A 13,463-nucleotide genomic window follows, 5' to 3' on the forward strand; every position below is an offset into this window, starting at 1 on the left:
CTGTTTGAAAGTAATGCCTTTGGCAACACATACACCTTGCTCAGTCTGTCTCACATCTTTGTCTTATCATATAAAAGGCTTTTCCAAGCGTTGCCTGAGAACAGTGAAAACCTCATTATGAGCTGAAAACTGTTGGGGATTTCAATGTTGATAATGAAAATCTTATTTATGGAATTGCTGAATAGGCATATACAGTCTAAAAAGCAACAGCCTACTAGACAAAATAATAATCCAAGGGAAAAGGAGTAATGTAATTACGTCATTCCTATTTTATGATGGCTTTTTCCTTGCATGGTCGTAATGAGAGAGAGTCAAAGAACTGTGAGATGCAATTGTTTCTGGCATCTCCCAGCCTGATTTCAGAACTTACATGGGTTTCCCATGTCCGGTTGACATTTTGGTAGTATGCAAAAGCCGTGATCTGTTAGAGACTGCTGAAGATGTGGATGCATTTTTCTGCTCAACGGCCTTTAGGCTCATGTAAGAAAAAGTGTGAACTCCCAACAGCAAAGGAAGAAAAAATAAGTATGTTTTCTAAAACACAGGCTAGGTCCTCTCAAGAGTTGTGTTGTCTCTGTACTGCTACAGAGGCATGTGTGGCAAATACAGCCCTTCTGTGACTAAACCCATCAGATACATGTGAAGCTGAGACATGTTTAACAGGGAGATGTGTGTTGTAGGGGAATAAAGGCTACACAGTTTTCCATCTCTACTTCATTACATGCTTTTATTCCACTGAAATCAGTAATCATGTCAGAACAGAGCTAGTAAAATATGATGGGAAATAAGGGCCTTTAATACAAGCCTCTCTGCCTGTCTGTCCTTTTATAAGGCACCTCCCCACATAGTGTCTGAGTGCAGAGTTCCTCACCCTCATCTGATTTAAAACTTAAAATGGGTGCGGTGAAGACTTACCGTCCATAGTAAACTGCTCGAGATGAATCAGCTGTTCAGATTAGCCTCACAGAAATGATAATGGGGCTCTGTGTTCACAGCTGAGTTATTTAAACTGTCTGATTTGGTCCACAGCTTCCTTGGACATTAATAGGTTGACTGCTATGTCGCTGAACTTAGTGCATGGAAGGTCAGCCTTTGAAAAGCTAAATAAGGTAAGTGCAAACTGAAGCATGTTCCAGGCGATACTGCGCACTCTAAATGCACTTGAAACCCCTAAGAATCACTGCTGCTCCTTAGCATTTCTCCATATCTGATTTCAAAGTGGTAGATCCTTGGATCGATGCTTTGGTTTTGATCTCTCATCCACCAGGAGACTCAGGGGTTGCTCACATGTTACAAACATATGCTCCTCCTGATGCATCTTGAGCAAAGCGGATTGAAAACTTCTTAGAAGGCAGCTTTTCATCAGCAAACACAGACTTAGATGAATTGGAAAGATTTCTCAGGACTACAGCAGTTTTGCTGAAATTGCTGAGAGGGAACATTATCAGGCAAGGACACTGCTCTTCCATAAAGATAGAATGCTTCATTTGACTTTTGTTTGATTATATTGTAAATTCTGACATACTGTTGTGAACACCTTGAAGCCATTAAGGCAAAATGAAGAATTCAAACAGTATCAAGATGAAATGTTTTCTACTGTCCCAAACAAAGCACAATTCAGTTTAAGTATCTGTGATGATCTCTACATTGTGGCAGTCTCATTTTTGTGATATATGTCATCATTTAGATTATTACTCCTATTTGAAAGAAAAGCAAATTTTGGCATGCTGATGTTTCCTCCAGACCCAGCAGCCCATGAGAGTGATTGGAAAAGTCAGAGTAAGAGCATCTCTCTTCCCTTTCCACAAGCCCTCTCTTTGATGCAGGACCATGGCAGGGGGGAGAGGAGGGAGAAAGATAAGAGTTAGTTTGTCATCTATAAATAGAGACAGCCCTTCACACTCACTTTCTTGAGAAGTCTTAGAGCACTAGGGGAAAGGAGAACAGAATAAATCGAAGAGATGCTGGGAAAGTTCTGAACATTTCAGAAATGTTCAAAAGCAGAGTTAACTCCGGCAGTCCAAGTTTAGAGGCTTATTCTTTCAATAGACACCATGAATTAGTTTCTCAGGTTTAATTCTGTCCCATGTCTACCAGCTGGAAGGTTTGTTGAGCAATAAGCATAAACGTTTGTAGAATGTAAATCTCTGCCCATGACATCCTTGTTTTCAACTGATGTGGTTGTGGTTACTGCAAGTTTCTGATGCAGTGGTGCAAAATACCAGGCAGAATCAGCAGCTGGGTTCAGGCCTAGATTTTTAGATTGTGGGAGTTACAAGCTGAAAAAAATTGTTGGGAAGTTTAGCAAAGGTGGGTTGTCATCACACTTTGACCTGATATGGAATAAAACTGTCCACTGCTAAGGGACTTAATAGCAAAGCTGTCAACATTACTCAAAAGTATTTTTAAAAGAATTGTTTTATAAGGACTTCACTGTATTGGATTCCTTCCTGCTTGCTTTTCTTTTTTTTTCCCATAGGTGAAGAGGATGTAGAAAATAGACCTTATATGGAAAACTGTGAACTCTATGGTGGCATCTGTATTAAAGGATCATTTTGTGGGAGGTAGGCAACTAGGCCATTGCTGGTGTTGATTAAAAACAGTCTGATCTTATGTGAAAAAAAAATAACAAAAAGCCTGTCCTCTAAACCAACAAGCAAGTGATACCCAAGCCAGGAAGCTCAAAATCAACAAAATAAACCTTATTCCAAAAGCTGGGTTTGGTTATTAATTGACTGATTTCCTACCAATAAGAGCACACTTTCAGGCTGGTGGGCTTGATGAGAGGTACTTGAAAGCCCAAACTGAACAAGCATGTGAAATATTTAAGGCCACATTTTTATATTTATTAAAAACAGCCTAAATAATTAAACTAGTTGATTCACTAGTGGCTTTCAGGCTCATGCCCAGAGTGAAAGGTCATGACCTGACATACCAGGGCCCCACTTGGTACCGATGATTGACAGGAAAAGGAAATAAGTTGATATCTTTCACGTGGGAATCACAGCTTGTAGCAACTATGAGCAAGTGGGCTATTTGGACTTTGTGGGAAAACTTAATTGTGTTATTATTCAAAATCTTCGTTCCCAAAGTTGGTTCAATGGTGATTTATTTACTTATGTGATAAAACAGCTGTGTACTGTAATAAAATACAGGTCACTTGCTGATGTTTAATGCACAAAAGTGGGGATATGTTTGGTTTCTTTTACTTTGAACTTACAATCACACTAGGCAGCAGGGATGACTTTGAATTATTAGGAATTTTCTGTTAGTGTATTGGAAATAATTAATGTTCTCATTGTACTATATATTCTTCAGTGCTTGGTTATGGAGAAGGAGGAAGGCACCAAACACTGAAATATGAGCGCCTCTCCACCATATGCTTTCATTATTTCTTTATAATGATAAAAAGGGGCTGCATTGAGTGCCAGACAATGTCATGGCCCCAGAGATTTCAGTGGCCTGCAGAAAAAAGAAGAAAAAAGCATTTATGATATGAATGAGGATTTGAAATGGCTTTTTAAAAAAGGCCTAAGATCCACTTTCACCCTAAATTCTGAAATCACTTGAAAGATGTCTAGATGCGAGTTTGAAGAATAGCAACTTTCCACCAGGCTCTGTTTTATGTGCAGTGTTGCTGCCATCCTCACCAGGCTTTGTTACAAGGTCACATAATTGTACCAAGCAATAGGGCACAGTCTAACTTCACATATTGTCTGATTTGTTGTAGCAATGAACCCTGTCATCTTTATCCAGAGTACATATTCTTCTTTACCCCAGTCATTTACCAGTTAGCCAAGTGATGCTCGTTTTGTTTATCACTCTGAGGTGAGAAGCTCAGGGGGTTTCACACCAGCTGCCCTGTCATTGTGCCTTTCTGCTCCTTCCCCAAAGCCTGAGGTCTGGGGGCAGTGTGAACTGTGCCAGACTGCAGCTCCATACCACACTCCAGGGATTTTCTATCCTTTTGCAGAAATGCCATGCACTGCCAGTTCCTGCAGGATTGTGTATGGGCTGTTGGATGATAAAAGTCCCATTAAAGTCAGAAGTAGTTTTGCCCCAGGACAGACCATGATGGAAAAGGTTTGCACGTTTCAGCTCGGTGTGACACAACAGTTTGGGTGATAAAGCAGGCACTCCTGGCATTTCCCTCAGACTATCTCCAGTATAACTTCTTTTCCTGGTCTTTCCTCCTATCTTATTCATGGTGTAGAGCAAAGCAACTCTGCTTGGGAAGCTGTGGAAACTCTACCACTCATAGCACAGTCTCCGGGAGAATTTTAAGCCTGAAAATAATCTGATCCTAACACCAATAAACAAGCCTGGTTACACAGTAAATCAAGATAAAGGTTGCTTCACAGAGTAAGAGCTGGTGGCATTTCTTTTGCATTGTTTTGATGTTATTCCTTTATATTTAACATTGGGCAATAGTGCATGGTATTTTACAAATAGGATAGACATCAGATCCTGCCGTAGGAGTGCAATTCTGCGATAAGTAAATTATAATTACTGGCTGAGAAATTAAATTTAAAAACAAATGGGTCCGGGGCAATAACATACTCAAAATTGAAGATCTTTCTGCAGCAATACCAACCTGCTTCCTCTGAACATTTGAGCAGAAGGAGGAGCTTCTCAGGAAGCTTCAGGTAACTACCTGTCTTGAAAGCAAAAAGCCATGATTAACCAAATCCAGACATTTTCTGGAATTTATTCATATACAAAATGGAGACACTACAAAGAGAAGACCAGTTATCACCGGAGCTGTCAAAGAAGTTCCAGCTGCAGATGTGTGGAAATGTGTCCACTGTGTTAGAGGCTACAGTCTGAGCTTACATAGCCCATGAAAGTGTTTAAAAATCATGATGACACTGGTTTAGGTCTGACTTTGTCTAGATTCAGCCTGAACATCAAGAGGCAAAAGGCTCTCTATCCCGTGCCAATTCTCTGATCTTCCTATTCCCCTCCGCCTCCCCACCTCCAGGCTCTCTGTCTCAGCAGCTCCCTGAAGTGAGCACCATGACATGAATCTAGAAGTGAAGAAGCCCACAACTCTTCAGAAAAGAGCAGTTATTCTTAGCTTTGTTTTGCTGATGTTTTTCTTTCTCCCCCCCCCCTTTTTTTTTTAAGAAAACAGAAAGCCTGCCAAAATTTGGACTCTTTGATGTGCTTTGGAAAGAAAAACAATGCTATCTATCCAAGCCCTCTGAAAGGAACATAAATATGTCATTTTTAAGACATGAATTACTTGAGAGGAACAATCAATACATTTCACAATTAAAGATGGTCAAGAATTTTTTAATGTTTTGCTGGAAATTTTTTATTAAGAAATTTTCAGAGACTTTTACTGATTTCAACGAAACTTTCTTTGGGAAAATTTCCTGAATTATATTGTAGGTGAAAGGCAGGAGGGGGAAGAAGGAGAAGGACACTGATATTTGCTGTAGAATATTCAATAATCTAATAATATCCCTGGGAAATATCCTAGACCCCATTCAAGCTTTTCTTCTGTCAATTTGGTTTGAGTATGTGAACCTGCCTCATCCATTTTCCTCATCCTACTTTGGAATGAGTAAAAAAACAGGTCATAAAAGCAGTATCTGTTCTGTTTTGTTTATTTGTTGATTCAGTTTTGAGTAGACACTTGCTTTATAAAACTGACTTCGTTGTCTCATAGGAAATTTGCTTTAGATGGAAGCATCCCAGGTTGGAATCTTTGGCCAGTAAATGTAGGGAAGCTTTTGAAACTGCAACCTTAGAAGGCATAACCTGGTAACTAAACTTCTGTTTGCCCTCTATTTTTGAGGTTTTTCCTCCATCACTCCAACAAATCTTGAAAGACCTGATTTATGCAATAAGAGTTTTTGACATTTTTATTAAGTCCAGGCACTTAATAAAGACATTCTTTCTGCAATGTGATTAAACTGAGGTAAAGAAGCACTTGTGCTATTTCTCTCTTTTTATTGAAGTTTTTAACAGATTTCCTTTTTTGCCTTCCTGTGACAGTGCCTGTTGCATCCTTTACACTATCTGCTCTCACTTTCCACAGCAATGGCTGTGTGGGAAATGCATCTGCTTGTACAACTGAGCTTTAAGAGGTTTCTATTTATATCTACTATTTCTAGTCGAGTGTTTTCAAAGAAAAATAAGTAGAAATTAGACGTAGACTGCAAATGACAGGACTCCTTGCTTTAGATTGATATGAAGATGTTTGTTCTCTGACTGCCTATGCTGCAATTTCCCCGTGGATTGAGATGGGTTACTTGGAAAGAAACCTAGAATGCTTTGGGTTGGAAGTGAGCTTAAAGATCATCTCGTTCCAAATCTTCTGCCATGGTAGGAAAGATCACTCCCTACCTCAAGTTCAGACTACTTACTGAGAAAAAGATAAATAGGCCTGACTTTCAGAAGAAGGGTGTTGTGTATTTCTTGAAGGTTTCTTAGTTTGAATTTGAGTGTCTAAAAATTTGAAAGTTCTACAGTATCTAATCACCTTGTGAAAGTCCAGGCCAGGATTTCAGACTTCGAGGACAGCAAGCAAATGCCTTAAATTAGAGGTTTCAATTAGAAAATATTAAATTCTCTTCTGTAACAGGAGATGTTTTAGGAGACATGGGAATAGCCAGGTGGGAGTAATTGGTTTTGGAAGAGTTGAATGTGGGAGCTCTGCCCGGAGCTTTCTTTTATTATGGCTGTTTTCCTTCCACAGCTCAGAAAAACTCATATTCATGCACAGCCTTACACTTCACTGGGATTCCCTGACTCGGAGACTGTCAGCATCAGCTTATTATACAAGCCCTTTGTTTTATCCTATACAATACATCTCGCTCTGCGCAATTTGGCCTCTTAACCTGCCATGAAATATTTCAAGGGCTTGTTGCTGGAAGACATGTCTCTCCTCGCTGTGATTTGTGCAGCCGTGGCTGCATTTTCATGACAGCTTATAATGATTCGTGGTGGGTTGCAATACAATGAACTCATGCTGCAGAACAGCACACTGAAAAAGATCTTTCAAATTATTGTTCCGGTGCAAAAGGTGCCCAATCACCTTCCACCTGCGGATTAGTTGGTTGCTATAGGAACACACTGTAGCTTTTCAGTAGCTCTGCTACTGTAGTGCCCAGATTACTGACTCTGACAAACACAATAGGGGAAAAGAATCACGGGTTATTAGTGCTGCTGATGATGTGGTGTTATAAACCTGGGGTGGCATAGAGCGGATGAATAGAGCAACAGCCTTGAAATGCGAAGGACAGGAGGAGGAGAGGGAGCAGAGTGAAGTGGAGCTAAAGTCACCGCTACGGAAATGTTGTCTTTGATCTTATTTTCCACTCTGAATAGATATTTTCATAATATAATGCCAAATGCAAGCAATGCTGTAACTGATGGCAGAGCCACTGGTCATGTCTTTATGTTAGTAGGGGGCTACTCCTCCCTCCCTTCTCTTTTCTTCCAGTGAGTACTGAAATCTGAACCTTTTCATTCCTGCAGGATTAACTCTGACCAAGGTCAGAGCAACTAGTCACCAATATTCTTCACGGGTGAGTCCGGCCTCCTGCATCCCTGGAAAATATCACCTGAAACATCCACCTACACACAGGACTTTAACAGGGAATTTTGCAGTGTCAGAAACAGGTAGTGAAGAGCTGAGGTCAGGTCTCTGTCTACTCTGGTGGCCATAACTGAGACTCAGGAGTTTACACCGCTGAGCACCCTCCTGCAGAGAGAGCTGCCTGTGTGCTTCATAGGGGAGAAATAACTGCTTGCAGCTCTGATTTGTAGATGGTCTAAAACTCCCAGAAATAGTTTCACTACCACTTGTGCTTGGGCAGGGTGAAGCAAAGGAATAAAATATATACTTGTCCATTGCTTGTGTGCCTTGAGCAAAACAAGCTGTGTTTAGTCACAAGTTCACCAGATGGTACTCTGGGGGTTATTGCTGTTATATTACATTACTGCAATATATTAGACAAGGCATAGTGATTCATTCTCTCTCCTCATCGCTTTTGGAGGCTCTGTTTCCCTCCCTATGGAAGGACAGCTGACCCTGCTGCTCATGGCCCTGGAGACCCATGTAGGCTCCTGTTGGTGCCCGTCCACCATGGACAGGAAGCACCAAACATTGCAGCACCAGTGACAGCACCAAACATGACAAAAGATGTGGCTTGGACTCATCTCTGTGCCCAGAGAAGTGACTCCACTTTCTGATTAGCCAGATGATTTGTAACATTATTTTTTTCAATGCTGACTGCCTCCTCCTTCCTTCTGTATTCCTACCCCACTTGTTTTGCATTCTCACTGGACCCTCCCCGACCTCATAATTGGACCCATGTGACCCTCTGAGCTGGGAAATGGAATTTCTCAACCACTTGTTCACAAAATGGACTGGAGTACAGAGTTTGCACTGTACTTTTAGAGCCCAAGAACCATCAAAACACCACACAGAGGCATTGTTTGTCTCCACTTCTGCCACTCTGTAGACTCAAACCCTCAGTCAAGTGAATTATGTGCTGACTGATACCTAAGAGCCCATGCTGGATTGATGCCACATGTACATGCAGGGCATAGGTGCTGCTGCTGGTCAGCTGGACGGCCCCTGGGACCATCTGGCACCCCTCTTTGGCCTCCCTGTCTCCACTATTATGTTCACTGACCAGCTGCTTTTCCTCATTGCCCTTGACAAAGCTTCCCAAGCCACCATTTCCCTTTGCTACGAGAGGAGACAAAGAAATGTCGCAACCGTTCTCCCTCTCCCAGTGGCCTTGAGCTTCTGGTGCCCCAAGGGCCTGCCCTGGTTCACAGGTTGCCTTCTGCTCTCCAGCACTGCTCTCACAGTGCCAGGACACTGACTTTAGCATCCCCAATGCCTTCTTGCTCTCTCAAGATTATCTATTTTACTCTCACAAATTAATGAATTCATGAGCAATACAAGGACAATCGATGACAAAACTTGCCTGAGGCATCTGAAGGAGTGAGGAAACAGGTTGGTCTGAACATGCTTGGATCAGAACTTTACCACAGGTGTTACTGTAATTTCAGGCAACTTGAAAACTGCAAGTTGGGCCCTCTATCACTTAGATTATGCTTTTCATTTTATGAGCCTCTGGAGGAAAATTAATTTCCTGGGCTGAACTTCTGCCTGCAAATTTAGAGGGACAGAGCACACTCTGCCTGTTTAATTTTGAGTGGCTTTAAATGGAAATGGAGAGAGGCACCTAACCAGGGAAGTATGAAAACGTAGGTCCAATAAAATAATGGGAAAATCTTCCATCACCATCATCATAGGTATATATGACCCTAGCAATGCTCAGGACTGCTGTGGGAGCAACACTCCTGTTATGCCTTACTTTTTTATCAACAATGTTCTCCTCCACTTTGACGTCAGCTTCAAGATTGCTTGCTATGATGTGCTGCACCTTTCATATTTTCTTTGCAGTCATAATATTGCTTCAGCTGTAACCTCAGCACTTTGAGGAATAATTGTCCCTGACAAGGGGGTGAATCACTGGCAGAGAGTTGATAAGCATTACATACAGATGACAGAAGTCAGGACATATCGGATTACTGCTGTGAATATAATAAAAGAGAGCCTAAACACTTTGGCAGCTCAAAGACAAGCCATTTCATAACTCTCTAGTGGGGCTATTATCTTCCATTTACTGCCACTGATAACCAGGTTGCAACTGTCTCCCTAGGATCTAGTTACAATTCACTTAACACTTAGAGGACCAGACATATTGGAGGACACTCAGATGAGGATAATTTCTTAAAGATCATTTATTTTTAAATTTTTATCTTACTTGCTCCCCTCTTTATAGTGCGATAAGAACCTAAATCAGGAAGCTTTGAACTTCTTTCGGGAAAGGAGAGTTCATGGTCATCTTGCCTTTAATCTTTTACTCCTGAGTTTCTTTTGAAGCCATTCATATCCCGCTGAATAAGTGACAAGCCGGTTTCCACCTCTGTTACTCTTGTAATACATACACCCAGATATAAAAGCTTGTTCCAATGCTGACTCCATTAGGTTTACATGTAGGACTTATGTTTTTATTTTTGTAGCCAGGAAGGGGCACCTGAGCTTACAAACCAGGGGGTGTTGGTCTGTATCAGTAACAGATAATTCACAGCGTGCCAGTTACAATCCACATTGATGGAATCTGGATACAGATGATATTTGTATGCACTGTGTGAGATTTTGTTTCTAAACCTCAGTGCCTAAGATGAGTTTAACACTTCATGCTCCTAAATATCAAAGTTCTCTCTTTTAGATAAAAGAAAAAAAATTATTTTGCTATGGCAGAAATCTGGCAAATCACCAGTGAGTCTCCTTACTATCCAGCACAGCACTGAGAAATATTTATTAAGCTTGGGAATGAAACCCTCTCCATGTAAAGGGAAACTCTATATTCTGCAGAACTTTTCTCCTGAAGCAATACCATGAGCAGCAAATGTAAGCCCTGCTCAGCTTTCAACATATGAGGTGTTTTTAGATGCAGGACGAAAGCTGTTTCACCCTTTCTCAGGCTGAAGACATGTACATACGTCTGTAGATGGGAGCCTTATTTTTTAAGTTTGGCTGCATAAATCCGTACATGGATTCTAGTCTGCTAGAGTCCCCTTCACACAGCCACTGGGGGAAGAGTATCTTTGCCAAAGATGGATCAGGACAACGGGAGGACTTTTGAGACAACTCAGAGGTTGCACATTTATAAATGTACCCCTATATCCCAGGTAAAAGTGCTCTCCTCACATTCCCATCACTGGAAGCTCTGCAAAGAAACCTCTCTCTACGTGTGTTTGAAGAGCCAGATTTGGTGAACTAGGAACTAAAACATCCTTCCCCCTTTTCTGCTTAGACCTTTATCCCCCAGTGCAAACTTTATGTCTTAGCTGGCCAAAAATAGATCCTTCCTGCTTTATATAAGCCACAAAAAATGTATTTGGAGAGAAATCGTACCAGGCTTTCTTAAACTACAAATAATAAGCAGTGCTTAAAATTGCCTTTTCAATATGATTTGCATCCCTGCGTGATTTTTCATGGCACAAGCCCTCTTCTGCTGTAATAAAGGACAACAGCGATTAAGAAGGGAGAAAAAAGGTTCAGTCATAATCAAAACAGTAATTCCAAGTGGTTTCTTTTCAGGATTTCTGGATCTTACCACTAACTTTCTAACAGCCAGGGAAAGCCAGCTGAATCCCTCCTGCCCAGCTTTATCCATCTGTAAAATAAGTGTGATCAATCTTACCTGCCCAACCATTTTGTCACATGGTGCAACCAAGTAATATCTGTGAATTGCTTTAAGATGTTGAGATCAAGGGAATGATGGAAGTGCCAAGTGTTGTTGTTGTTATTGTATTAACAATGTTGGCTGTTTTCACTGTTCATATGGTAGCCTGGCTGGAATTGGGCAGGAAGCCCAATAATACCAACAACTAGCAAGAAACTAAAATAAAATGTTTTACTTAATGAGCGCCTCTGTTTAATCAGAAGCCTGTGTAATTATGTCACAGAGGGCTAAGGATCTAATGTTTTCCTAATACATTTGCTTTTAAAGGGACGATTAACCTGGCATATTTCAACATGATAAGCTGCTTCTTTGTTCAGTTCCAGTTATTTTTTTCTGCATTCCCTGGTGAGTCCAGAGAGAATCTGAGAGTCAGAGGATTGTTCTTAATTGCACAATAACTATCTTGTATGTCTGATGCTGGAGTATTTTCTAAAGACACAGGTTATTAGTCCTGGGTTGGATGGGTTTGCAAGAGAATTCAGATGCTGAATTTATTCTGGTTTGGCTCCTCTGAGGCATGGCATACATTACAGAAAGCCCTCAGTATTTCTGCCTGAAACAGTCAATATTCTTAGCAGGCAGTTTGATCAGGAAGAAGGAATAAAACTATGCCTTACCTTGAAACAAATAAATCTTGGTTTAAGTAGTAAAGATTGGCTTTAGTTTACTTCTAAATGGTTTATTTCCACACACATCTATGCACAAGTCTGTCCAGTTAGTTCTTTTTAAATGTTTTGAAGAGAATAATGAGAAAAGAAGCTCTTTATCTTGTAAACACCACTGTCTTAAGAGATGCTAAAGATCAGTTTGCACTGAGATTCCAAGAAAGAATTTATTTATGCTGCATGAGATGGAGGGAATGATTTTATGTCGTATACATGAGATTCTCTGATCTACCTCTCTGTGAATAGGTTAGATAAAATGCATTTTGTCCATACCTTAGAGGTATTTGATCATTTCTGTTCTTAAAGATCTGAGTGTAGAAGACCCCATGGATCCCCCCAGGGAATTTATCCAGTACTTTGCCAGTAAGATCATTAGCTAATATCCAAGCAGGCTCTTCCTTGTCCAGTTTTGGATTGCCATGATGAGGATGGAAGACACCCCACTGCCTTCCTCTTTCTCTTGCAGGTAACCTCATACATGAATTTTTGTGTCTTTACAGTGTGATGACATTTACTGAGTGTTTGTTCAAAGTCTTTTACAACATAGTTTGTGTTTGGGTATGGTAGTCCTACATATTCTTTGATTGCTGTAAATTACTTTTAAAAGAAAAAAAAGAAAGGAAGCAAAAAAAGATGTACCTCCTTTTGTATCAGCTATCAGCCACATGGGAATTTGATAGGAAGGAAAGAGTTAATAATATTATTATCAGGTCAGCAACTTTGAAAGGCTCTTCCACTTTGGAAACCATTTTCTTAATTATTTTAAGTTAACACTTAAATGCATAGAAAAAAATCACGCGTAATCTGAAACCCCAGACATGGGGACAGGACTGGATTGAGATAACATTAAAGATTTTATTGCTGTTACATTATAAATTATTTCTATTATGACGGCCCTATGGGTATTACATTCTGTCAGTTCGCTTTCACTGTTACATCACTTAATGTTATTAACACACTTTAGGGTATAACATTACAGTTTTATTGTGGAAACCTTAAACACTTACATCCAAAGTACTGAATCAAGTTATTATCCTAGCTGACCAGATCTGGTCTATTATCATTTTATCACTCATAAAAACCTGTGATTCAATTTGATTTAACACTTGAGAAGAAATCATGGCTCATATATGCTTAAACATAGGTGCAATATTAATACAAAGCAACACATGGATGACTTCATTTTATTAAAGTTGAGGTAGCCCTGGGAACTGCATTTATGATCTTTATGCCACACGAGATATTTGATCTGACCTGTTGCCATTTGTGATTCACTAGTAAACTGATAAGGTTTTCTAACCAGTATATTAAAGAATTGTGAATATTTTACCTTTCATACTGCTTTCATTGTACACTCAGAAACCATACATTGATCACAGTGCCCTAACCAAGGAAAAAGCTTTCTCTCCCTTTCTTGGGGTCTTACCTTGCAGACTGGAAAAATTGTTGCACTTGGGAAGGAGATACATGCTCCACTGAGTTTAATATTTGAACAAAATTAGCCCCTTGTTTC

The 13,463-nt window shown here is 40.3% G+C and overlaps 1 long non-coding RNA gene across 1 annotated transcript; it reads left to right on the forward strand.

The window, feature by feature from the left end:
- The first annotated feature begins 1,090 nt into the window (after positions 1-1,090).
- LOC113969892 lies at positions 1,091-4,638 on the forward strand. The gene is made up of 3 exons (XR_003534970.1): positions 1,091-1,109; positions 2,480-2,564; positions 4,585-4,638. It is a non-coding gene; the product is annotated as an uncharacterized LOC113969892 (long non-coding RNA).
- Positions 4,639-13,463: the final 8,825 nt, after the last annotated feature.

This window comes from Neopelma chrysocephalum, unplaced genomic scaffold (assembly GCF_003984885.1).
Source record: "Neopelma chrysocephalum unplaced genomic scaffold, ASM398488v2 Primary Assembly neopelma1_75, whole genome shotgun sequence".
Classification (NCBI taxonomy): domain Eukaryota; kingdom Metazoa; phylum Chordata; class Aves; order Passeriformes; family Pipridae; genus Neopelma; species Neopelma chrysocephalum.